Below are 25,507 nucleotides of genomic sequence, written 5' to 3'. Positions count from 1 at the left end.
TACTGGTCAGAATAAAAGGTTGTATCTGCCCCTAGACAGTTACTGTCGTGAAAGGTAAGTGCTGTGTATTCGCAGAAGGTCCCTGGAGTGTCCTGTTTGTTGTGTTCAGGCTTCTAAACCCGGTGGCCATTTTCTATGAGTTTGAATCCCTGTGAGAAGCTCCTCCCCCTGTGGAGTCTCAGCATTTGTTTTCTAAAATGAAAGCACAAGCAAGAGACTCGAGCTGTTGTTCTGCAGAACAGCCTGTTCTTCAGATTTTTTTTTAGATCAGTATATTTAAAAGCGTAAGTTTTTAAACAGCCTATTGTGGGTTTCTATCTGCAGTGGCTCTGTGTTTGTTTGGGGGATTTCACTGTTTTGGTGGAGACAGATTATCTATTGCTGTGATTGTTCCCTGGCCCCCACCCCCACCCCCCAAGATACTTTGGGTCCACCAGGTGAGCAGGGGAACTATTCGGATACCTGACTCCTGCCAGAAACCTTCCTTCAGCTTCAACGCAGTGTCTTTTGGAGTGAAATTGGCAGAAGCTCCCCCGGGACTCAGTTCCTTTCATAGTCTTCCCTCCTCCTGCCCTTTCCACGCATCAGTTTTCCCCAGGCGATTTCTTTTGTCCAAACCGTAGCGTGTCCATTTGTGTGACCAGCCAGAGTTTTTGCAGCATTTCCACAGCGCAGAAGCTCCTGCGCCTCTCGCTGTGCATCTGGCCTACCGATGGGCTTGCCTGACAGCTCTGCCAGTCACCTGTGTCTCCTGGACCCCGGGAGGAGGTGACTGTTTCACAATCCCATGCCGCCTCGGGGAGCTGTGCTGCCATGCCTGGCCTCGCTCCAGAGAGCGCAGTGTTGCCAGCGGTGGCTTCAAACTGGAAAAATGGGAGGGGGAAGAGAAATGATGGGAAACATGGGAGGAGGAAACGTGTGTGCCAGAAAAGTGCGTCCGTGGACTTGAATACATGAGAGCTCAGGTCCGTGAACGTGCTGTCTGTGCATTGGCATCTTACCGGGTGGGGGGGAAGCACTGTGAACCGTGGGCTGTTTACTGACAGTGGGGAGGAAGTGGGGGCAGAACAGGGCAAGAGCATCAGCAGCTTTTCTCCTGGAGGCCCCGGACCAGCGTCGGAGGCCAAAAGGATCAGCTCTGCATCCCCACCCCCACGCCAGGGTCTCTAGAGCAGAATCTGCTTCCTCGGGTTGACCACCATTTTTCTACTGAGTAGTTCGCAGAGATTCCCTGGAGACACTTGTGTTCTTGGCGGATATGCTTTATTGTGTCAATCCCTTTGTCTGAAGCCCGGACTGCTAGGTTGTCCTGGCTGCATTTCTGTGGTCTAGTTTTTCGAATCGTTATTTGTGTGACGCGGTGGTGAAGCGTGGTATGGTCCAGAATACTCCGACCCAATAAGGAGCTACAGGTAAAGGCCTATGCATTCTCAACAATTATTGCTGCCCGCACTACATCATCTGCTAACGATGAGTATAGAGCCTCTTTTGAAAAGGAAAGCCGGTGCCTCCAAGAGTGTAAATCTGAATTTGTGGAGCTCAAGCTGACCTTAGGGTTAAAGTGACTTTTGGAGCAAAGTGAAGAGTTTGTTCTCTGCCACTGTGCCCCCTAGGATTCATATATTAAGAAATTTTCCACATGGGCATGAACAAACTGGAGGAATCCTGAAGAAATATTCTGTGACCCAAATATATTCCGTGTCATGGCTTCTCACCACCTGTCTTTCCTTAAGATGGAATACTTCAGTAGTTTCAGAAGCTTGAATACTGATACCACATAAATTTTAGGAGGACAGTGAATCCCTGTACAGAGACTGGAACCTTGTAGGTAGAATAAAACTTAGAAGTGGTTTATACTTATGTTATTATAGATTAGGGTCTAACGATACATACAGGGGCAGGAAGAGAATATGAACATTCAATGTGGGCTGGGTATAAGAAGATGGAATGGCAAAATGGTGACGAAATGGTGGCATGACATTTTTTTTGAAATACTGTAAGGCCAGAAGAAACCTCTCTGCAGGCTGAATCCAGCCTCTGGGCTACCCTCATGCCAGTTAGAGAGCCACACCATCTGACTCAGCCCACCAGTCTGCATTTCCTTGGTGGCAGCCTGCCCAGTCTTTTCCTGCAGAGCACTGGGCTTGAAGTTCTCCAAGACCCATCCCAAGGAAAAGTCATGGCCATTGAACCTTCTCCATGTCACAGCAAATAAGGGAGCCACTTTGGAGATAAACTGTGTCCGTGTCATACAGGCCAAGCGATTTGTCAGTAGAATCAGCAGCAAAACACAGCATGTATGTCCAAGGACATCTGGAGGACATCTGGGGAGGCATCAGACACAGCAGCCTTGATTAAGCTGCTCAGTGCGCCACGTGCCCATCTCAGGATAGAACAGGAAGAACCCACCAAAGGAAGCCACTCCCTGTTCAGGCATGTTATTCCCAAGGCAGTGGAACGGAGCCAAGACTGCAGAGGCTAACCTGGTTGGCACTGGGCCATGGGGTGACAGTGAAGGACAACAGGCGTTTTGCCATATACCTAGTCTCTGGTGTTGACTGGCTCGGCCCAGATGCTTTCTGAAATACCAAGCAGTTAGCCACTTCCTAACTATTTCCAGACGGGGACAGTGTGAGAATTGGCCTCTGTCTCTGTTGACACTTGATTGACCTTTTGCACATCCTGGAAGTTATAATGCCTTGCCTTTTTTCTCAGTCTCTTTTCACCACTCCTGTTTTCCTTAGCTCTATTGGAGCTGAGTCATAATGTCTATAAAGCACTTTAGCACAGGGCCTCACATGTAGAAAGTTCTTACTGGCATTGGCATCATCATCCTCACCATCATAACAGTTATCGTTTCACCAGCCAGTAAGGGGACTTGTTTTGTTTTGTTTTGTTTTGTTTAAAGATTTTATTTATTTGAGAGAGAGAGAGAATGAGAGACAGAGAGCATGAGAGGGAAGAGGGTCAGAGGGAGAGGCAGACCCCCCGCTGAGCAGGGAGCCCGATGTGGGACTCGATCCTGGGACTCCAGGATCGTGACCTGAGCCGAAGGCAGTCGCTTAACCAGCTGAGCCACCCAGGCACCCAGGGGACTTGGTTTTCTTAAACTTTCAACTCAGCTGTGTACCTCAGCTGTCTCCGCTCTGATGTAAACGAAGATGGACCACATGTAAGTGTCCCACTGCGTCAGAAAGTGCACTGCACGAGATGCCCAGCTGACTCGTGCACATTAATGCGTGGGGGACACTGCTGTAGATGGCGATGTGAAGCACAGGGAGAGACTTGCAGAAAGACCAGTCCTTATGGGTTTGCTAGCTAGGAGATACTTTGGGACAATCTTAGCGGCTAGGGGCTGGGAGATGTGCCTTTTACATTATACCGTCGGAATATATGATGGGGTGGTTTTGACCACACTAGGGAATCTGATTCTGAAGGCTCGTGTTCCCTGGCTGTGACTTTAACCTGAACATAGCACCTGGTTCCTTTCCACCCTCCCCACCCCCCACGGCCCTTATGGCCATGCAAACCATGTTGCCAAGAAGGCAAGTTCCTGTGGTAAGAGGCCAGAAAACCTTCGTGTGTCAAGGAGGCAACCCACATCTTTATAACGTAGGACTGCCGTGCTGGAACGCATAGCATTGTGACAATGGGGAGTGATGGGCTCTCATCAAGGACTGGGGGCCTCTGGTAGGTGTGAGAAGGGAGGCATAACTGAACCTTCTTTAATGGTGGTGACTGAGAGTTTTGCCTGCTCCTAAGGAAACATTCTAAGAGATAGAAATAACCAATCCCAATAACCAGTGCTGCTTCGGTGACATGTCTGGACTGGAAGCTATTAGGGTGGTGAGAACAAAATGGCCACAGTATCTTAGAGACGAAATCCTAACTTCCTATCAAATTAATTTAGTTTAAAAAGTGAATTAACGGAAAGCCTTTTCAGTCTTTCAAAGCTTTCACCTGTGTTTTGAGGGTGCAATGTGGTGTAGCATTTTGTTAATTTATGATTGGGGTGATTTTTTCCAGTCTGCATGGTGCTTTCAGATGGCCTTGTGCCCTGCACGCTGAGTGGCCTGGGGTCCCTTGAACAGCATAAGACTTGGAGGTGCAGCTATACATCTTAGCCCCACGACAGCTCTCTCTCTTCCTCTTCTTCCTGCTACTGCCAGGGAACTTAGCTGTGAACTCTGGATCTCAGTTCCCTCTCCCATTTATCCAGAGGAGTTGTTGCCATGGTGTCTGTGGTAGGTTGAATGGTGGCCCCCAAAAGATACGTTCATATCCCAATGGCTGTGAATATGACCTTCTTTGGAATCTTTGCAGTTGTGAGTTAGCTAAGGATCTTGAGATGAGCTCATCCTGGCTTGTGGGGTGGGCCCTGAATCCAAAGACAAGTGGCCTTATAAGAAACACACAGAGGAGCAGCACATAAGGAAGAGAAGGCCATGTGAAGACGTAGGCAGAGATTAGAGTGACAAAACCACAAACCAAAGACTGCCTGGAACCACCAGAAGCTGGAAAAGGCAAGGAAAGATTGTCCTCCAGAGTCTTCAGTGACACCTTGATTGCAACTTCCAGCCTCCAGAAATGTGAGAGAATCAATTTCTGTTGTTGTTAAGTCACCATGTTTGTGCTAACTTGTTACAGCATTATTAGGAAGCTGATAACAGTGTCTAGTCCTAGTCTTGATTCAGAAATGCCTGGGAACTTGTTAAAAATCGATTTCTGGGGCTTGACCCCTGACCATTCTGATTCTGTCGGTGTGGGGTGGCATCCAGAAATCAAAGTTGTTTTCTGTTGTTGTTTTATTTTAAGATTTTATTTATTTATTTGATAGAGTGAGAGAGCACAAGCGGGGGGGAAGCGGGAGAGGGAGAAGCAGGCTCCCCGTGGACCAGAGAGCCCAATTCAGGGCTCGATCCCAGGACCCTGGGATCATGACCTGAGCTTAAGGCAGATGCTTAACCATCTGAGCCACCCAGGTGCCCCAAAACTAAAGTTTTTAATAAGGGCCACCAGGTGATTCTGATACATCTGTTACCCCTCGGTAGTGGTATTCCCCCAGCTCCTTCTGTTTGTCCACTCTACCTTCCTTGGACCATTTCCCTGCTCGTGTTCTTGACCACCTCCATTGTGTCAGTGCAGTGCACATCTGAATCTTCAGCCCAGTTTCCTTTCTATTTCGGATGCCTGTTGATTGAGGGCACCACCTGCATTTCCCACAGGCTCCTGAGGGAGCACAGACTTCATTATCCTCCTCATAAACCAGCTCTTTGATCCGGTTCCCTACCTGCCAGTGGCACATCAAGGTAATGGACCTGGGGTGTCAGCCTTCATTCTTCCCTCTCTTGCTCTCTCTCCTCTGATTTCCATTGAGTTGATTCTTCCATCCAAATAGCTTTCAAATCTTTCTCCCGTGTTCATTCCCTACCTTCTCCTTGCCTTCTTTCTAGACTCCCTCCAGATGTCCTTCTCACCAAATGGTTCCCAGAATGATCTGTCTGCAAACTTGCCAAATGATTCCCGCTTAAAATCTTTTAAATGACTCACCCGTGTCCAGGCTGCTCAGAATCATCTGGAAATCTTTTTTCTTTTTTTTTAATCGCCATACCCAGTATTTACCCAACACCAAACGAATCAGAATCTCCGGTTGGAGCCTAATGTTGGTTCTTTATCCAATTACCATAGATGATTCCAGTATGCAGTTTAAGGTTGAGAACTTCTGGACTAGAGGATAAAATCCAAAGTCTTGGTAACACTCAAAACTCTTGACAACTAGATCCCTGCCAATCTCTCTCTCCATCAGGCCCTCCCCACAGCCTGTGCAGCACCCATCCCCCCCTCTTTGCCATTCCTCCAGGTGTCATTCAGTCTCACACCGCCTTGCCTTTGCTTAGACCTCTGCCTGGAATAAAGGGTTTTCTCTCTTGGATTCCAAAGAAATGCTCCCTGTCTTTCAAGACTTGGTTCCACCTCTCTCTCCCTGACTCTCCTTTCCCAGACTCAGTTTAAGGCTGCATCCTCCAGAGTCCTGGGCACACTTGCTAGAGCACTTTGATCGTCACAGAGGAGCTGTTTGTCTGCATGTCTGTCTCTTCCATTAGACTGTGGGCTCCAGGAGATTGCTCGGTGAGGGAAGAAATAAAGGATTAAACAAGGCCAAGGGGATGAAATAGTGTTTCTGCTTCTCTGAATTATTGGGCCCATGCTACCTTACACTCTCATTAGACACTTATTAAGAAAACAGAACTCTCCTTGGTTGTAATGAATGTAATGAAGTTATAATAGTCATGGTGGTTGTATGTAGGGCCACTAGTTGTCTCCATAGTCATTGCTTCATTTAACTAACCCAGTAATCATCTCAGACATCATTCCCATTTTACAGAATGAATCAAACAAAATACTTTGTAATCAGGTAATACAAGATGGCAGAGAACACAGGGGAAAGCATGGGTGATCGCCTGGCCAGCAGTGTTAATGGTGTGTAGGCTGGTCAGGAAAAACTGGTTCTGTTGGTCAAAATCGCTCTTGATAAGTAGTCTTTTGAGTGGCACATTCACATTTGGCACTGAATTTGGCATAAAACAAACACAGTCACTAAACATGTCACTCAGAAGATGAGATGGTGGTTTATATTTGCTAACGTTTGGGGTCACATAAATACAGTCTTCCTTTTAAGTATGCTAGAAGGAGTTTGTGACCCGGAGTCACAAGACCAGGGTTGAAAACCCAACCTTGCCAATTACATGATTACACGTTATGGAGTGTTAGGATTTTGGCGTAATTTTTCTGAGCCTCAGTGTCTTCATCTTTGAAATGGAACTAGTATCTTACAGCTGACAGGGGTGTTGTGAGAAAGAAACTGAAATGGTATGTTTGAAAGTGATTTGTAAATGGTCTGGACTAAGCAGGAGTAAGGCTGAGTGTCCTTGTCCGTGTTCTGTGTTTGGGTTCAGGAGGTTGGCCTTTGGGAAGTGTCAGGACGCGGAAGGGTAGTGTTCTGCTGGGTCAGTGAACATGGGCCCTGACCTGAAACACTTGCAGGTTGTCTGATTTCCCAGTGGAGCAGAGTACGAGGATGCTCAGCCTCAAAAGAACAAATGGCACGAGCTAGTTAGGGAGGTTGTGGGAATGGAGAGAAGTGGTTAGAAAATTAGAGTCTTGTTGTGCTTACTGAAACAAGAGAGCCGAGAGAATGTAACTGGTCAGGGTTTTGCATTGGTTCACCTGTAACCAAAGGCCAGCCCGGGGACCACAGTTCAACTCCACGGAGCTTGACATCTTGTTCTTTCAAGTAAAAGTTTTCTTTTCTGCAGCTCAGAAGTTTTCTGGATCTCAGTGCAAGAGCTCACTTACCCTGAGGTCTCAGTGTCATGATTCTGAACATATTACTGCATTAACACAGCCAGAGCTGTTCTTCACAGGATCACTTCCTCAACGTATAGATTCAGCCTCCTTCCTCCTCAAAAATGAAACCAAGGCTTTATCTTTTTTATTCGGATAGAATGAAAAATACTTTCCAAGTCCTGATCTTGAAATATGATCTGTTTGGGTGGGGGTGTGTGTATGAGAAGAATAACCACATTCTGCCACTCTCTGGAGGTGGGTACAGAAAACAGTCCGGACTTTTTGTCACAGACGTCGCCATCTTGAACTCAACCTGTAAGTTTCCGGAGCGCAGATGTGTGTGACATGTAAAAAAAATCGGTAGATCTATTATAAGACAGAATTGACATTCTAAAAATATCCCAACACGCTGGGGATGATGAACAAAAGGAACGTTATTAAATTTAGTCAGAATAAATGAGTGAATTTTTGAGCTTCAGTTAAAAAAGTTCAGGCTTGGAAGTTTGGAAGCCAAGGAGGAAGAAGAAAAGGGAAGAAAGGAGAACTCTGTGCCAAAAACAGAAACACCTGTATATCCAAAATAAAATCATTTATCGAGCACTTATTATTTGCTTACTATATGCACTTGCCGAGTGCTCAGTTACTCTCATTTAATCCTCCCACACCCTGTGAGGTGTGTAGTACTCGCTCCATTTTATAGATGAGGAGACCAAGGCTCAGGGAGGTCAAGTCCTTTCTGTGGTCATGCTGTTAGTAAGCAGGTCCCAGCCTCTGCCTTTTGAGCATGGTATAGTGAAGCATGTGGAACCAGAAGTCTAGAAACCAGTTTTGGTCAAATCACGAGCTCTTAGGCAAGTCACTGGACTTCTCTGTGCCTCAGTTTTCTCACATCCAAAACGAGAGCCTTGGACCAAACCTAAAGCTCCTTTTGTCTATAAAACCCTTTTTGCAGCGAAATAGCAGAAGCAGCTTGAGATGTTTAGCCCAGGGAGGGGGCTGTGTGGAGTAAACCTTCAAAGGGCTGTTGTGAGGCAGACGTCACAGTTGAGGGCCCCTTCTTTGCTGCCGGTGAGGCCTGCTCCTCTGAGGAGGAAATGCCTGCACTGGGTGGAGCCCTCCCCACCCCCGATCTGAGGACTCTCTGCAAGCCATTTGTGGAGAATTAAGAATGAGTTAGAGTGCAGCGTCCACTAAGAAGCAGACTCTCTTTGCTTTTTGTTACCTAAAACACTCGAGGTCTGTTTATTTTGGAACAAGGCCTACTCATCTGCCCATTTTGAGAAAGACTTGGGGGACTGGAGTATCAACCCCCCAGGACACAAGAGCATTTCTGGGTGTGAATTCAGCACCATCTTGTGGACACAGCTTTCTGGACTGGGGATGGGCTGTGGTCATCAAATGTATAAAAGAACCTCGAAACAACCCTGAAAAAGCTGCGGCTCAGGCAAAGCTCTTTTTAACAGGGGCTGCCTAATCTCCGAGCTGGGAACTGCCTTAGGGAATTTGCTTTTATGACCGTAACCCTGTTGTTAAGCCCATGACACCTGGAAGAGCAGCATGGGCAGACTCAGTGACACAGTAGCCAGACCTTCCCAGGAGCTGTGTTCACTAGGAAGGGCATCTGTGCAGAGGCCTCCTTGGGAGGGAGCCCCAAGCTCCTTCCTCCATGGCCTCCCTTCCCCTGTATCCTGCATCCAGCCCCAGCTCTTCTGGTGCAGAACACCCCCTGCCTGCATTCTCTCCTCCCTGCTGCTACTGATTGCCACTCAGGGCATGACTTCTTTATTGTGCTTCAAGGCCCCCTTCCCAGTGAGGTGAGGATGGACCAGAATGAAGCTGTGAAGAGAACAGAGCACTCAGGTTGTAAAATGCTTTGTCTTCCCTAACTCTGTTTACGAACACTGATGAGGCTGGCTACTTGGACGTTTTTGCCATTTCTGTGTGTGAAGAAACTGAGTAATAATCTAATCTGGGGCTCAGATGACAGTCTGAGGGCAGTCTTGCTCAGCGCCTTTACCCAGAGTGGAAGGAGCAACGTGTGAACCCAGAGAAGCCACTGACCTCTTCTCTGCTTATTCTTCGCAGTAGGGTTGTGTGTGCGGGGCAGGGTGATATCTTTAATGGGCTTGTAGAACTTCCCCTCACCCCCAAAACAACAGTCACTAACTTTGTATTTGGCTTTATGTATCATAATATCAACGTCATTGATGCATGTACGTATTCTTTTAAAGCAAGTGTTCTTTCAATTGCATTACTGTCCTTAGGTCAACATATTCTCCCAAGACCTTAATATAGGAGTTCTTACTATGTTACCCACAGTCCCTTATTTTGCTAAATATTTGTTTTTGCACTTACCTTCCATGAGTATTTTTTAGTTAACTTCTTTTCTTTTGGGGTCAGCCTGACTCCCAGCTGCCCAGCCTGTCAGAACTAGTCTTGCTCAGGCTCCCTGGAGGCCCGTGAAGCCTGAGACTCTCCAGGCCACCCGTCTTTCCATTCAGCTTCAGAGAAACCCCTACGTACAAAATGGCCCCTGATTCCAACAACTTCTCAACCAACAAGCAGTAACTTGGTTGCTATTATCAAAATGAGATGGGCTAAAGAAAAGAGTTGTAGGTATTGTTTTCTGGAATTTTCATGGAAAATTAGGGTGAAAAGAGCAGTAGAATGAGATACTACATTTTATCTATTTGTCTCATCTGATCCTATTAAGCACTAAATTGCACTATTATATCCATTTTGTAGATTAAAAAAAGGTTTGGGGGCGCCTGGGTGGCACAGTCAATTAAGCGTCTAACTCTTGATTTTGGCTCGGGTCATGATCTTGGGGTCCATCGAGCTCTGTGTCGGGCTCCGTGCTCAGTTTGGGGGGGTCTGCTTGAGGATTCTCTCTCTCAGCTAGATAAATCTTTAAAAAAAAACAAACAGGTCTGGAGGTGTTAACTCATCCAAGTTCATACAGCTAATAAGTGGCAGAACTGGAATTTAAACCGAGGAGTGTGTAAGCAGAGGCCCTGCTTTACTCTCTGGGTCTAAAGATAAAACTGTACAGAGAAAGGACAACCCAGTGGTATGGGAGAAGGAGGGCTTGGAACTATTGACTACATCAGACAGTTGTCAAAAATTTTCCTCAAGAACTTCAGTGGAAGCTTGAACTGGAATCCCAAAAAAGTACATAAACATCTTAAACCCCAAATTAACCCAAATTTTTACTTTTTTTTTCTGAACAAACCACAATCTAATGAATCCATTAAACTAAGACATAAACTAAAAAAATTCTAAAATAAAAAAAAAGTGTTCTCTAAAATAAATCATAACCAAACCGACATGGTACTAGATTCCTAGTTTAAAGTAAGAAGGAGGAGGTCCCAAGATGTCCCGTGATATGCAGGGAAAGGAGCAAACGTGGTCTGCCTGGAGTCTGTCTACAGGAAAGGTGAAGAAGCAGAGCACAGCGGAGGCTTTTTTTTGTTTGTTTACTGTTTACTTATTTATTTATTTTAGAGAAGGGGGAGTGGGACAGAGGGAGAAGGAGAGAGAGAATCTTAGGCAGGCTCCATGCCCAGCTGATGCGAGGCTCTGTCTCACGACCCTGAGATCATGACGTGAGCCGAAATCAAGAGTCGAACCCTTAACCGACTGAGCCACCCAGGCACCCTAGGAGAGGCTTTTTTATGAAGGTAGAATAATTTGCTATCTAAAACATGTAACCCCATAAACTGACAGTACCTTAGCTTTGCCTTATATAGCATTATTTGAGTGATCTGACCTAAGAGGACAAGTACACATCTTGGAAATGTATAGAGGATTTAGTGTATGTCTTAAACATTATTTTGGTCTCCTTCCTACCAAGCCTTTTACCAGAATTGCTAACAAACACCTAAGTTGAATGATTTTTTTTAAAGATTTTATTTATTTGAGAGAGCACAAGCATGGGGGTGGGGGTGGGGAGAAGGAGAAGCAGACTCCCCGCTGAGCAGGGAGCCCGATGCGGGACTTGATCCCAGGACCCCAGGACCATGACCTGAGCCGAAGGCAGACACTCAACCGACTGAGCCACCCAGGCGCCCCAAGTTCAATGATTTTTATTTGAATTTTTTCCTTTTTTTCCACCTGCTAAGAAGACTACTAACAAACAATGCAACTAAAAAAAAAAAGAATTTAGGCAATACTTGGAACTAAATGCCCACATAGGAACTAAGGCTCAGATGTAACTGCCATCTGCATTAGGGAAAAATGATAACTGCTGAGCCCCTCTGGGGTGGTAAGCACTGGGAGGGGTGTGGGGACCTCTGGGCACACAGTGAACTAGAGCATTTGTCCCTGCCATTGAGGAATTTCACATTTACTATATTTGGGGCCTGGGGCCAAGGCAGTATTTGTTCCTACCGACATTTACAACTAATTATTAATTGGTGATAGTAATATTAATCATAATTTTAGTAAGCTTTGTGCCAGATACTATGCCAAGCACCTTATAGGTATTATCATTTAATCCTCATGTTAAGCCTGGTAGATTCTATTTTTAGCTCCATTTTGCAGATGAAGAGGCTGAGGTGCAAAGAGCTTAAACATGCCCAAGGTCACAGCCAGAACGTGACAAAGCCAGGTCCACCTGACACCAAAGTTCAGGCTCTCAGCCACTATCCCAGACTGGACATGGCCTGCCTTATCCTGAATGATCCTTTAGTGGAGCTCTGTTTCATGAATGGACTAATACAGTGCTTTGGGGGGTCTCTCAGTTCTCCTGTTTCAGGAGCTTTATTTAATCTCTCCACTCGCTTGCCCTTTCAGTCCCCACGTCTTATGGTAGCCCCTGTGTTGCACTCAGTAACTGGTGAGTGGTAGGCATTTGATAAGTATTACCTTGAAATAGAAATGGATCAAAAACTCGTAATATTGGAGCAACTAGCTGGCTCATTCAGTAGATTATGCAACTCTTGATCTTGGGGTTGTAAGTTTGAGCCCCATGTTGGATGTAGTAGACATTACTTAAAAATAAAATCTTTAAAATAATAATATTTCTGAGTACCATATATTATTTTGAAGTTTACATTTTTCTTGGGAAAACAAAAGTAGAATGTTATGGAGAATTCTGGATTTCCCTAAAGTACTCACCACAGGGCCACCTGGTGGCCCATATGGCATCATTGTGCATTTTAAAGAAATGGCCCCCTCCATCCGGCAGGAGGATGCAGCCCTCACCAGTGCACCAGCCTGGCCAAGCAGAGCATGAACTGGCTCTCAGTCTCTCCTTCCTGTGGCCACAGCACATCACAGGGCATAACCTGTCCCCCTGCTAATGGCAGCTCTGCTCAGGTCCAGCCAACAATTTGCCAAGCACTCCCACACTGGTAAGTAGGCTGGGGTCGGGAGCATATGAGCCTTTGATACCAAGAAAGAGGTGGAAAAGCTGAGTTCTTGGCGCTCCTGAACCTGAAATGGAGAGTCTGGTGTTTGAGTCATACTGCCTGGGTCTGAATCCCAGCTGTGCTGCCCACTAGTTAAATGACCCCAGTCAAATTACATAGCCTCTCCATGTCTCGGTTTTCTCATTTGCAAAATCAGGTTGCTGTGAGCTTAATCGGGATGGTGTATACAGAGTGTGTAGAACAGTACTGGGCACATGGATGTGGCTGGCATATGACGTGAGTTTCCTCCTGTCTGATGAGCAAGTCTTGTTGGGGACATTGATGCATTTGTGGTAGGATGTCGGTGTCACGCTAAAGTAGCCCTCAGGAAGGCTGCCCAAGGGGCGCCAGGCTCTGACACAAGCAGGAGACAAAAGTGATTTGTTTCTTCATAGCATAGTTAGAAGTCATGGGCCAGTGCATGCGCACAGTTTTTTTTCTACTACACCCACGTGTTTATTACTTTGAAGTTTTAGTATTTTTTAAAAAAGTTATTTTAAAAGTTTGTTTCCAATTTAGTCCAAGCACTCAAGGGACAAAGGCCAAATCCCTGGAGTTTAAACTATTTAAGAACAAAATTCATCTGAGTACATTTTAAAGATTTTATTGACTTTATTCAGTGATTTGTGAATTGGGCAGCATCCAATGTAGCAGATAAAAAGGAGCACCAAAGAGCTATGCAAGGCAAGAGATTTTATAGGCAGACTGGAGCAGAATAAGGAAGTTATACTGGGCAAAAGGCAGATTGGTTATTGCAAGGTTACTTTCCTTATATGGGACAGCAGGGCATCATCAGGCAGATTACTTACTTAATGCTGATCAGTTGATTCCTTTTTTTTTTTTTTAAACTTTTTATTTATTTATTCATGAGAGACAGAGAGAGAGGCAGAGGGAGAAGCAGGCTCCCAAAGAGCAGGGAGCCTGATGTGGGACTCGATCCCAGGACCCTGGGATCATGACCTGAGCCGAAGGCAGATGCTTAACCATCTGAGCCACCCAGGCGCCCTGATCAGTTGATTCCTGATTGACTGGTTTAAGATTCCATTTCTGGAAGAGCCAAACTAAATTAAGTTTCAGTTTGATGACATGGGGCTTAGCATAAGTGACTCCATTTGGGGCCTGTTGTCTTTTTTTTTTTTTTTTTAAGATTTTATTTATTTATTTGACAGAGCGAGACAGCGAGAGAGGGAACACAAGTAGAGGGAGTGGGAGAGGGAGAAGCAGGCTCCCTGCTTAGCAGGGAGCCTGATGCGGGGCTCAATCCCAGAACCCTGGGATCATGACCTGAGCCAAAGGCAGCGCTTAACCGACTGAGTCACCCAGGTGCCCCTGGGCCTGTTGTCTTAAACAGAGCAAAGCATATCAGTAGAGCTTAAAGTATTGCTCTTTTCTTTCCTTTGAGCCAAAGCAGTAATAGTAAGCCATTTTTCTGTGTTTTGAAGCTGTGTTTCAATGTTTTAACTTGTTTGAGCAGTGACAACTTTGTGCGCAGTAGATGGCCCTCACTTGTCCTAGTTAGCTCAGCTTTAAGCTAGCAGTGTTGATTTGGTTGTGTGTGTGTGTGTGTGTGTGCGTGTGCGCGCGCGCGTGTGTTTCCTTATACCATGGCAGAACAGCTTCTTGACTTCTTTATGTTCAGCAAAGGCATTCCCCTCTTTTACCATAGGTGACAAATAGGACAGTTTGCATTGACCTAATGCTGGATCCAGAAAGCTTGGTAACAGTGCCTGGTATTGTGGGCTTTAGAAGGCTTCATGTTTGGGTGCTTTTTGTTTTTGCATTCATTTAATAAAGGTTTATTAGCACCTGTTATGTGCCAAGTAGAGTGCTGGGAGCTAGGGATACTGGTAAATAGTCTTAGCCCTTATAGAATTTATATTCTTGTGGTAAAGGCTCCCATTTGTCCATACTTAATTACAATTGTATTGAGTACTATGAAAGAAAAATATGCTGAGAATATATGACAGATGAACCTAATTGAGGGAGGAAGAATTGTTGGTTGGAGGTGGCTGCCTCCTGGGCTAGAGGGCATTCTAGGATGCAGGAGCAACATGTACAGAGGGCCAGAGATAGGAAGATCCCAGGCATACTCAAGGAACAGAAAGAAGGCTGATGCAGGTTAGAGTGGCAGGAAATGGGGTTAAGTCACAGAGGACTTTATAAGCCTTGGTGAAGATACTGGAATTTGGATTTAGGGTTTTAATGAGCATCACTGGCCATGTCTCCATTCTGTGTTTGTGGGGAGACTCTGCCATCTGTCATGGAGAAAGCTCACAACCAAAGTTGGCCCTCCCCTGGAGACTCTCTTTCCGTAGTGCTCCCCCGAGGCTTCGTACTCATTGCTGTCATGCTGTACCCTGACGGACAGGGCTTCAGCATGAGCTTCCTGACCCCTGAAGACTGCATCATCCCCAGTCCAGCGATGAGAGGGTAAATCTAAATACTGGTGGGGAGGGGAGGGGAATGAAAACTCATTTTCCTGATACATACACTTGAGATTAACAAATCCTCGCAGTGCAAATCCTTGGTCTTTGTCTTCTGAGTGCTTGGACTGAATCGAATTGGTAATAGACTTTTAAAAATCAACTTTTTTTTAATACTGAAATTTTAAGTTGGCAACGTGGCTGTAAAGGCCTGGTGTCGGGTGTTTAGCCAGTTCTGGGCCGGGGGGCAGACACTGTGGCTTACTGTGGTATGTGTTCAAGTGGCACCTAGAGAGTGCCCGAGCTCAGTCTCTAGCAATGCTCGGGTTGCCCTGGGGACAGCTGCCCGGGGCAAGGGGTCTGCTTGCCTTAACTCCCATCCTCAGTGGCCCTTCCTGGGGACCATTCTAACACATTCTGCTTCATGCCAGGCAGCATCTCTCGGTTCCTTCTTGGCGTGTGACCCAGGCTGGCTGCTCCCAGTGGCTCTAGCTCTTGTATCTCAGCCTGGGTCTGTTCCTGCTGTTTGCACTCCGTGCAGAGCAGTTTTGTGTGGCTAGATCAGGTCACCTGCTGTCTTCACTCTTGCTGTGTGTGTACATGCCTGTGAGGCAGCGGAGTGTGGGGGACTGAGCCCTGCACCGCCTTCAGCAATTACAGCTCTCCTGCAAGCAAGCACTTACTTGTCTGGGCGCAGTTTCCACTCAATACTGTGGACCCAATAATATCAGCTTCTGTATACCCAGCACAGACTCTGTTCATTCCCTTAACCCTGTGAGTATATAGTAATATCCCCATTTTATGTGCCTGCCACACAGGATGGTGAAGGGGATTAAAAGAGTTAATACGTGAAGTGCTTCACAACTGGAAATCCGGAAATGTGTCAGATAAAAGCAGTTTTATTCTAAATTGATTGGGGAAATGCAAACAGATAGATGCAAAGTGTAATGGCAATATGTATGGTGCCTACCCATATCTAATATTGCTTTAGAAACATGTATCTATTTACAGGATGGATTGTGTATTTAGTAAATGAATATTGAGGACCTACTATGTGTCAGGCACTGTTCTGGGTGCTTTAGATATGTCAGGGAAGAGTATCAAAGATGACTGCCCTTGTGAGACTTCAGTTCTAGCAGGCAGATGGACCATAAGCAATAAAGGAATAAATTGTGTAGTATATTGGAATGCTGTGGGTACCGTGGAAAAGAAAAAAGCAGAGCAGGGTACAGGGCACAGGGAACGCAGGGGAGAGGGGCAGGTTGCTCTTTTAATCAGGGTGAGCCTCGTTTGTGTTTTTTGTGCATAGCCACTTCACTAGTCATTCAGCAGATATTTCCCTAGTGCCCACCGTGTGCTGCGTCCTGTAGACGTAGCAGTGAACAGGGTGGACGAGGTCCTTTCCCTCCTGGAGCTTACCTCCTGTTGGGCAGAGTGGACAGTGAACAGGTAGGTAGGCCAACACACGTGATAATGGCAGGTTGCGATAGGTGTACGAAGGAAAACCAGGCATGGTGAGGATGAGTGAAAGCAGGATCAAAGACAGGGTGGTCCCTGCAGGATGATGTCTGAGCGGGCCCGAAGCATGAGAGTGAGCCAGCCACGGGCAGTTCTGGGATCAGTGTGTTTAAAGAGCCCAGGGCCAGAAGAGACTTGGCAGGTAGAGTAAGCAAAAGGAGGCCTATTGTGGTGAGCACAGAGAGTGGGATGGAAGGCAGCAGGAAAGTCCAGAGAGAGTGGGCAGGACCCGTGGACCACCCTGGGCCTCACAGGCCACAGTGAAAGGTCTGGATTTTGTGCTGACTTCAGGGGAAAACCACTGAAGGGTTTTAAGCAGGGCTTGGCTTGATCTCATTTGTGTTTTTTAAAAGATCTTCCCATGTACCGCATGAAGCACGGACTACATATGCAGTTCTCTCCAAAGCCACCAGCTGAGCAGGACACGGTCAGTCCTCCAGCTGGTTCCAGCCCGCACTCACTGAACCCCACTGTGTGCCAAGCGCTGAGCTTTGCACTGTGTGTGTTGCGGCACTCACTCCTCCCTGCCCAGTTTCTGGCTCATCCAGAAAGAACCAGTGTAAACTGTGATTGCTTGTCGTGCGGTAGTCCCCAGAAAGCTGGGGTGCAGAGGGAGCAGGGGCTAGAGAGGGAAGGTACCATGGGGAGGTGGGTTTAGATAGTATAATGCCCAAGCAGCAGTTGGTGTTCGGTCTGTTTCAGGATGACCCATCCTTATGACTAGCTGGAGGGTCATTCTTGTTCAGTAGCCAGAATATCTGACAGCTCTTCCCTCTGCCCTTCCCAGGAGGAAGCAGTCCACTGAGAGGAACAGGGCCATTAAATCAGTCGGCCCTTTAGGTTCACAAGAAAATGGTATTTGGTTTTTGAAAGCAGCTCTTGATGATAAGCTCACCCCAAACTGAGACGTTTCTGAGGACAGGAACCCTGTCCCTGATCATTTTGGTAACTCGGTCCCCCCAGCATTCAGATTAAAAATGCCTTCCACATCAGGGACTCCGAGTGTCAGTGGAGCTTGGCTGAGATGAGAAACGAACACAGCACTGGAGGGCTTTAGAGAGAAACACTTGAAGCCTGTTGGCCACGTTTCTTAAGCAGGTATGTGGGCAAGCTCAATCCTGAGATGAACCCAAGGGACATGGGCTACCCTGAAATACTGTTGTGTTTGAAAAGGAAAAAGAGAAGCCAAGGACCTTTTCCCCCTTTCATCTTTCCAAACAAGCAGCCTGAAATATTTAACCGAGCCCATTGCATCACTCATGAATCTGATAATACTTGTTCTTACAATCAATATGCACGCAACTACAAGTCTAGAGACCAAATGTTTACCTTTTCAAAGTAATACATTCAGGTAAGGTTGTTCAAGCCAACCTCCCTCTGTCGAATACACCCTAGTAGCTTTCTGATGTCGGCCTTTTTGAACAGCTTGAATTCCAGTTGAAAAAGCAAACTTCCCTTGCCTTACAACGCCTTCTTGAATCTGATAGTTTAATTGCATTAGAAAATGCAGCTCTTCTCTACCCTTTCGGACTGCATTTAGAAGAGAATCAAGAGGATTTTCTTTTTCCTAGACACAGCCATATTCTCTAAAGGGCTTCTGTTTTGTAATCTGTTTTTGAGATCCGATGCGTGTATTTCTGACACCTTGTCATATGAGGAGGTCTGATGTAGTCCAACGTGACTACGAGAAAGTGTGCTGCAAAGATGTGTGCGGGCTGGGGGTGTGGGATCCCTGAAGCAGGGTCCTTTGTTGGCACACTTTCTGCGGGGACTCGCAGCTTCCACTCAATATGGGCCCCACACTGCCCCAAAATGGACTGTGCGTTTGACTTTTGCAGGATTCCAGGTCAGTATCCTAATATAGTGTGTTCTTTTTTTAGTTGGGTTTTATTTCTAAGTTTCTTTTTATAGAAGAAGACGTGCAGTAGAGAGAAGCGAAAGTTGCTCTGTTGATTCAGTTTTGTTGTTATGTACGTTAGGAATTGAGTAGCCAATGTGCTGTGCTGCAAGAGGGCACTTGGCCTCTGCCTCTGATCAGAAGATTTAGAAAAATGGGCCTCAGTCTGGCCCACAAGAGTGGCCTTGCTCAAGGTAGCGTTACTTTGCTCTCCATCGGCTCTTAAAGATTTACTAATAAAAGCACACCAAGTTTTATTAGCAAGCGCTATAAAGTTCTACATGATAGGTATGTTGTTGATTAATAACTTAAAGAGGTTTTCCAAGGTTTTTTTTTTTTTTTTCACTGTGAGAGTTAAAGTTTATATGGAAACTCTCACTTTAAGTTTTTTGACTTCTGTGTATTTCAGTAAAGTTGTCTTGACTGATTGGGAGGGAAGATTTAATTAAGCTGGAAATACAGGGAGTTAATTGCTCAGATCATTGGTAAGAATTGTTTCCCTTTTTTCAAGTTTAGTTGGAGAACGAGTAGACCAGTGCCTAAAAGCAGTCTCCAGGATCTAATGGGGAGGGAGCTAATTTGATAGACGAACGGATAGAATCATATGGGCACACAGAATACTGTGACCAAGCTAACCTTTGAGATTTGGAAGGCAGGAATGCAAGCAGGGCTAGATTGTTCAAACAGAAGAGAGGCGGAGGTCCTGCAAATCAAGGAACAGTTTTCACCAGAGTACGGAGAGTGTGGAGGGACTGCTGGTCCCCCTGGCTTTTCAGCCGTGCTCAGACTCCAGGGATGGTGAGTAACCACTTCAAACCTAGGCAGTTAAAAACAGCTATGGAACATGTATCTGTGTGACTGCGGGTGTGTCTGTTTCTCCATCCCTTGGCCTCTCCTCCTGGTGGGGATTTCTGCTTTGTATTTTACCACATTTTCATCCACTGTGTCCCTAGTTCTTTTAAGCCTATATCTGATTTATTTTGAGTAAAATAATTTTTAAATAATATCTTTAACAATCATTTTGAACATTTTCTTATAGGTTAGAACAGCATTTCTCAAACTTGTTGTTCCCAGGACCCCCTTACACTCTTATAAATCATTGAGGACCCAAAGAGCTTTTGCTTATCAGAGTTAAAGATCTATCAATGTTTGCCATATTCAGAATTTAAAAGGAGAACTTAAAAAACAATTAACCCATGAAAAATGACTACAATAAACCCAGTTGCATGATAAAATAACATATTTTTAAAAATAACTGTTTTCTAAGGCAAAAAATATAATGGGAAGAGTGGCAAATATATAACGTTTAACTTGATAGAAAGACAGCTGGATTTTCATTTCGGCTTCTGAATTCAGTGGCAATTATGTTGTTAGAGTTGAAGTATGTAAAGAAAACCTAGCCTCATACAAATAGATGGTTGGAAAGGGGAGAAGTTTTCTAATAGCTTTTTCAGTTAATTGTGGATATTCTTTGATACTACACCAAAACTTGACAGGTAGGTGGTTTTTTAAAGATTAGTCACAATATGGAACTTGAAACCATAAGCAATGAACTTTCCATACTTTGTCACATTTAAATCTACTGATGTCTCTTTCACCTTTTAGCCCGTGCATGGTTTTTTGGTAATAATATGCATTGGTTATTTGGAAAATATTAGTTCACTGAACTGTGCTGGTCTTCCAGACTCATTGCATGCTATCCAAAAATCACCTTCATTAACATTACCACTAACCTCATTAGAAAAATCATTATGTATTGAGAAGCATAGAGCTCATGGTGGTGGATACCAAAGTTTATGTTAAATACCAAGTTTTCCAATATTGTAATTTTCCTGACAGACAAATTTTATTACTGGTGATAAAATGGCTACTTCCTTGAGGGACACCTGGGTGGCACAGTCGGTTAAGCATCCAGACTCTTGATTTCAGCTCAGGTCATGATCTCAGGGTCATGGGATCGCGCCTAGCAGGGAGTCTGCTTGAGATTCTCTCTCTCCCTCTCCCTCTCCTTCCATTCACTCTCTCTCTCTCTCTCTCTCAAATAAATCTTTAAAAAAAAAAAAAAAAGAAATGACAGGCACACTTAGTTCATTTTAAAGTCAGTGTTTGCCCAGATATCCACATCTGAATGACCAGAGTTTATCAGTTGTTTTTTCATGTAAAAACGGTGTTCCATGAAAAAAAAGTTGGCTAATTCAACTCACAGCACAAAGAACCACCCAAGTGCTTTTCCTTAAGGCAGTCATTGTTTTTTCAGTATGCACTTCAAGTGTTTTGTGTGTGCCTCCCATTTTATCACACAGAATAGTAAAAAGGTGTATATTCAATAGTCAAAAGATTTAACAAAATTAATAATTTTCACTTTTTCGTCTGGATATTACTGGCTTGATGTTTGCTACAGCGTTAGCTCTTTTACCCATCATTGCTTTTGTACTGTTCATGCACATGTTAACATGCTGGGGGAAGAAAGGCAAATGACATCTTTGTGTTATTATGCAAATAGTTTTGCCCTCCTGAGCCGGACGAAAGGGTCTTGGGAGACTCAAGGTCCATGAAACACTTTGAGAACTGCCTGATTAGAAGGAAACTAGGGAAAAAATGGACAGGAATTAATTTTTATTTTTCTAATAAAAGAAGAGAGTTAATTTTGCTCTCTGTAAAGTAGAGTTTGGGTTCATCTAGTTCTCATTTTTAAAGCTTTAAATCAGGAACTTTCCTAAGCACAATGTGTATTGAAGCCATTTGCTGCTCAGGGGCTAAAGAGGCGGTTCCTCTCGCTCACTGTTAGCATCGTCAACAGTGTGCTGTACCCTATAAGTGTCAGGAGAACAAAGATGAGTTAGATTGACCCCGCCCTCAAGGAGCAAGCAGGGAAGGATATAAACATGAACAAATGTATAACACTGCATAGTATTATAACACATGTTATAATAAAGATAGCCAAAATCTAGAAATTCTAGAGGACGGACACTGCCCAGATGGGCAGTCACCTGAGATGAGTAAGTTTAAGGAACTGCCAAGCAGAGGAGATAGAAGCTAGGAGAGGAGAAACTCAAGAGGAAATAATTTTTCTCCTAGAGATTTTATACAGATGTAATTTATAAATCTTCCGAAGTTAGGAAAAAGGTATCCGTGGCTAGGGAGTATGCGAGCTTTGCGTGTTAGCGCATTGGTGTGGGGGAGGGGGCTAGGATGGAGAAGGGGGTTTCTGCTTTGTACCTTAATACACTTCCGTACTGTTTGAATATTTTACCATGAGCATAGACTTATTTTTTAAAGATTTATTTATGTTAGAGAGAGAGTGCAGGGAGGAGGGACAGAGGAAGAGGGAGAGAAACCCAGACAGACTCCTCACTGAGCGCAGAGCCCGACTCAGGGCTCATCTCACAAACCTGAGATCAGGACCTGAGCCAGAACCAAGAGTTGGACGCTTAACCGACTGGGCCACCCAAGCACCCCTATTTTATTTTTTTTAAAGCTAGTTTATTCTAAAAGCTGAAGAAAAGGTAATTTAATCATCAAAAGTATTTTGTTTAAGTGCCCACCTTTGCATTAAATACATGTGTATTTATTAGGGAAGGTCGGGGTATGGCAGGAGACAGAAGCAGCAGAAGATCCTAAGTATATGAATTAACTAGAATTTCCCAATGGCATTTATATAAAGTGTAATTATAAAGTATGTTTATCATATAGTTATAAAATTCTTAAAAGCATTTTATATACTCTTAAGTATATTTTACGTAAATATACACATATGTACTTATAACGATAGTACGGAATTTTATATTTATATAGAGGTTTATATTTTGTATATGTATATGTATATATACAGATTTATATATATAGGGGCGCCTGGGGTGGCTCAGTCATTAAGTGTCTGCCTTCTGCTCATGTCCTGGGATCGAGCCCCATGTTGGGCTCCCTGCTCAGCGGGAAGCCTGCTTCTCCCTCTCCCGCTCCCTCTGCTTGTGTTCCCTCTCTCACTGTCTCTCTGTCAAATAAATAAATATTAAAAAAAAAGATTTATATATGTGTGTATATATATTTATGTATATGTGTATATATATAAATAAATAGAGGATGACCATTCATCGTATTTCCCCAGGTACTGAACCAATATATACCTGTTTCTCTGGCATAGTTATTAGTTGCATCCATTTTCTCTCTCAAGTGTCCTGTTTTAGATGCTGAATTATGTGTTCACCCTATATTTTTACATATATATGTATATATATTTATAAATAAATGTATGACTATGTAAACATTTTTATAGCATATGCTCATATATTTATAATAAAGCCACACATTTGTTTGTACATACATATAATACATGCATATGTGTATTTATGTATTTAGAAGGTATATGTTAAAGGCTATTTATAGCTTAAATACAAACTCAGGAAAATAGTAACATAAGTCAGATGACCACCGTTACCTAATTACAAATTATTTTAAAAGAAATGTAGGCCCACCAAAATTTTTGCATCTGTGACATTTTTATTAGCCTTTTTCATGTTTATCTATTCCATCTTGGTAATATTACTGAGAATAGTGAATTTATTGCATGAAACTTGCTTTTTAGAAAACATTTTAGAAAGTTACACATAAATTAAATCTCATCTTCCCATCTTATATTTATTTTTCTGAGGTCTTCCGTGGGCTTCCCATTGGCAGGAACTCCTAAAGCTTCAGTATTAAGTTACTCTATAAAGAAATAGAGTAGCGGAGGTCACTTTAACTTTTTTAAGTCAAGACTACTATTTTTGCTGAGGATGACTGCCAACACACAAAAGCTCATTTATAAGTCTTAATTTTAATTTTGGAGCTATCTTTAAAGTTAAGTATGTCTGATAAGATCTGTGGGTCTAATGTTATTTTACGTAATGTTCTTATCAGCTGCAACAAAGGAAGCCAGCTGAAGGGGCCAGGCTGGTCATGTGACAGAGAGAAGCCACTTGGTGGTAAGTGCCTGGGCCAGCAGCGTGTGACTCTAGGTGACCGTGATGAGGGGGCACAGCTGCTAGGTGCCCAGTCCTTCTTGCCAGGCAGGCAACAACCATTGTTGCCCACTCTTCTTATTGTTCAAGAAAAGATATATTGATTTTTATGTTAAATCTTACTCTTTTCGACATCAGCCCCGTTTTTCAGAAACATGGTTCCAAAGACCAGGTTGGTCAGACAAAACCTGCGGGAACCAGATTTCCCTGTGGTCCTCTGGTCTACAGACTTCAGACTCATTTCTCTGTTGCCCTTTGGACATGTAGGATGTGGCTTATAGTTATAGCAGCTTCTGAAGTGATCAGGTGACTACAGCCGGGAGGCAGTCCACGTGGCAGGCACTGGTAAGCTCGAAAGGTGGGTGCTGGGGTCTGAGAGACGTTAAGGTGCACCTGCAGCAACTTTCACTGCTTTTCTAGCCTGCATGTGCAGATTGGGGCTCGTTGTTTTACACTCTTACATTGACTCTTGGATTATAAACTTCTTGAGGGCATGAAATTCTGTGCCTCTTTCTGAGTGAAATTCTCTTTCCTCCCTTTGTTTATATCTGCAGAGCTAAATTCTGCTCTTAAGATCCAGTAAACGGCACTTCCTCCTAAGGAGCTTTGCTGAGCTACTCCCTGTGCCTTCCCTCACTCCCACTCCCAAGCTGCTCCCCAGAACTCCCACTGTGTTCTGACCAGCCTGCCTGCCAGCCTGCCTGCCTGCCTGCCTCCCTGCCTACATGATCCCGCACATGTCTTTGTTATGCAGCATTTCATAAACATATCTTACTTCCCTTGCTACACCACAAAACTTTGAAGGCAGAATTTTTATTTCTTTTATGGCAATGGGGTTTTATTGTCAGCCGCCCCAGGCCTGGTTCTAGCTGGTTGATAAAAACTACTTGGGGTGCCTGGGTGGCTCAGTTGCTTAAGTGTCTGACTCCTGATCTCAGCTCGGGTCTTGATCTCAGGGTCATGAGTTTAAGCCCTGTGTTGGGCTCCACACTGGGTGTGGAGCCTGCTTAAAAAAAAACATTCTGTGTTTGTTTTGCCCACGGTGTTTCTTCTGCTTAGAATGCCTTTCCCACACCCCAGTTTTACTTTTTTTTTTTTTTAAGATTTTATTTATTTATTTGACATCGCTTCTCAGCCTTTTGGCTAAGATCAAGTGTATTTATTTGACAGAGAGAGAGAGAGCAAGAGAGGGAACACAAGCAGGGGGAGTGGGAGAGGGAGAAGCAGGCTTCCAGCTGAGCAGGGAGCCCGATGCGGGGCTCAGCCCCAGGACCCTGGGATCATGACCTGAGCTGAAGGCAGACACTTAACGACTGAGCCACCCAGATGCCCCCCCCAGTTGATTGATGTCAAGCTTTCCAGGGCCCCTATAAATAATAAGTTGGCATTTCATCCTTTAACACTTTGTACATACCTTTAGTATAAGGCCTACCATCATGCATTCCAATTATTAGTTGACAGTTCTCTTTTAGACTCTGAGCTCCTTGAGGACAGAGACTTGCCTCACATGCTTCAGTATCTCCAGCCCTGAGCCCTGTGTCTGACCATTGTTAGGTATTAACGTATGTGCTGGGTAAAATTGACACAAGAATGAAGTTTTTATGTATGTGCCAAGAAGGCAAATCGAAGTGCTGCACAGTCACTATGATTTTAAAAGGATTCCTGCCACACGATGGTAGATAGTCCCCCTTTTGAACAGTGTCATACTTGGATATTCCAAAGTTAGGAGGATGTGTTAATGACATATATAATGATACTTCCTATTATATGTTATTCTAACTATGATTAAGATATTCTTAGATTTTAACAGCCTTTTACTTACCATCCTAGCTGAGCAATCTAAGTGAAGAATCATGCAATCCTACAGAAGTGGGTGGGGCTTATCATCAAACACCTCGGAGTATTAGCTTGATG

General features: G+C 44.4%; 1 protein-coding gene across 6 annotated transcripts in view; it reads left to right on the top strand.

Annotated features, from left to right (window-relative positions):
- ZBTB38 (zinc finger and BTB domain containing 38) overlaps positions 1–25,507 on the top strand; it is an 82,824-nt gene that overhangs the window by 45,767 nt on the left and 11,550 nt on the right. Inside the window, exon 3 of one of the 6 annotated variants that reach the window (XM_028099093.2) lies at positions 23,493–23,557. The exons of 4 other annotated variants lie outside the window; for them this stretch is intronic. The gene's annotated coding sequence lies outside the window, so the exon portion shown is untranslated. Of the gene's footprint in view, positions 1–23,492; positions 23,558–23,617; positions 23,939–25,507 lie in introns of those variants that run through there. One more of the 6 variants, XM_088026003.1, reaches the window with a different exon arrangement.

This window comes from Eumetopias jubatus, unplaced genomic scaffold (genome assembly GCF_037043125.1).
Source record: "Eumetopias jubatus isolate StellerSeaLion01/CBP00866 unplaced genomic scaffold, mEumJub1_p1.0 scaffold_1, whole genome shotgun sequence".
Classification (NCBI taxonomy): Eukaryota; Metazoa; Chordata; class Mammalia; order Carnivora; family Otariidae; genus Eumetopias; species Eumetopias jubatus.
Note: the sequence above shows the minus strand (reverse complement) of the source record. Positions and strands in the feature narration are given on the sequence as shown.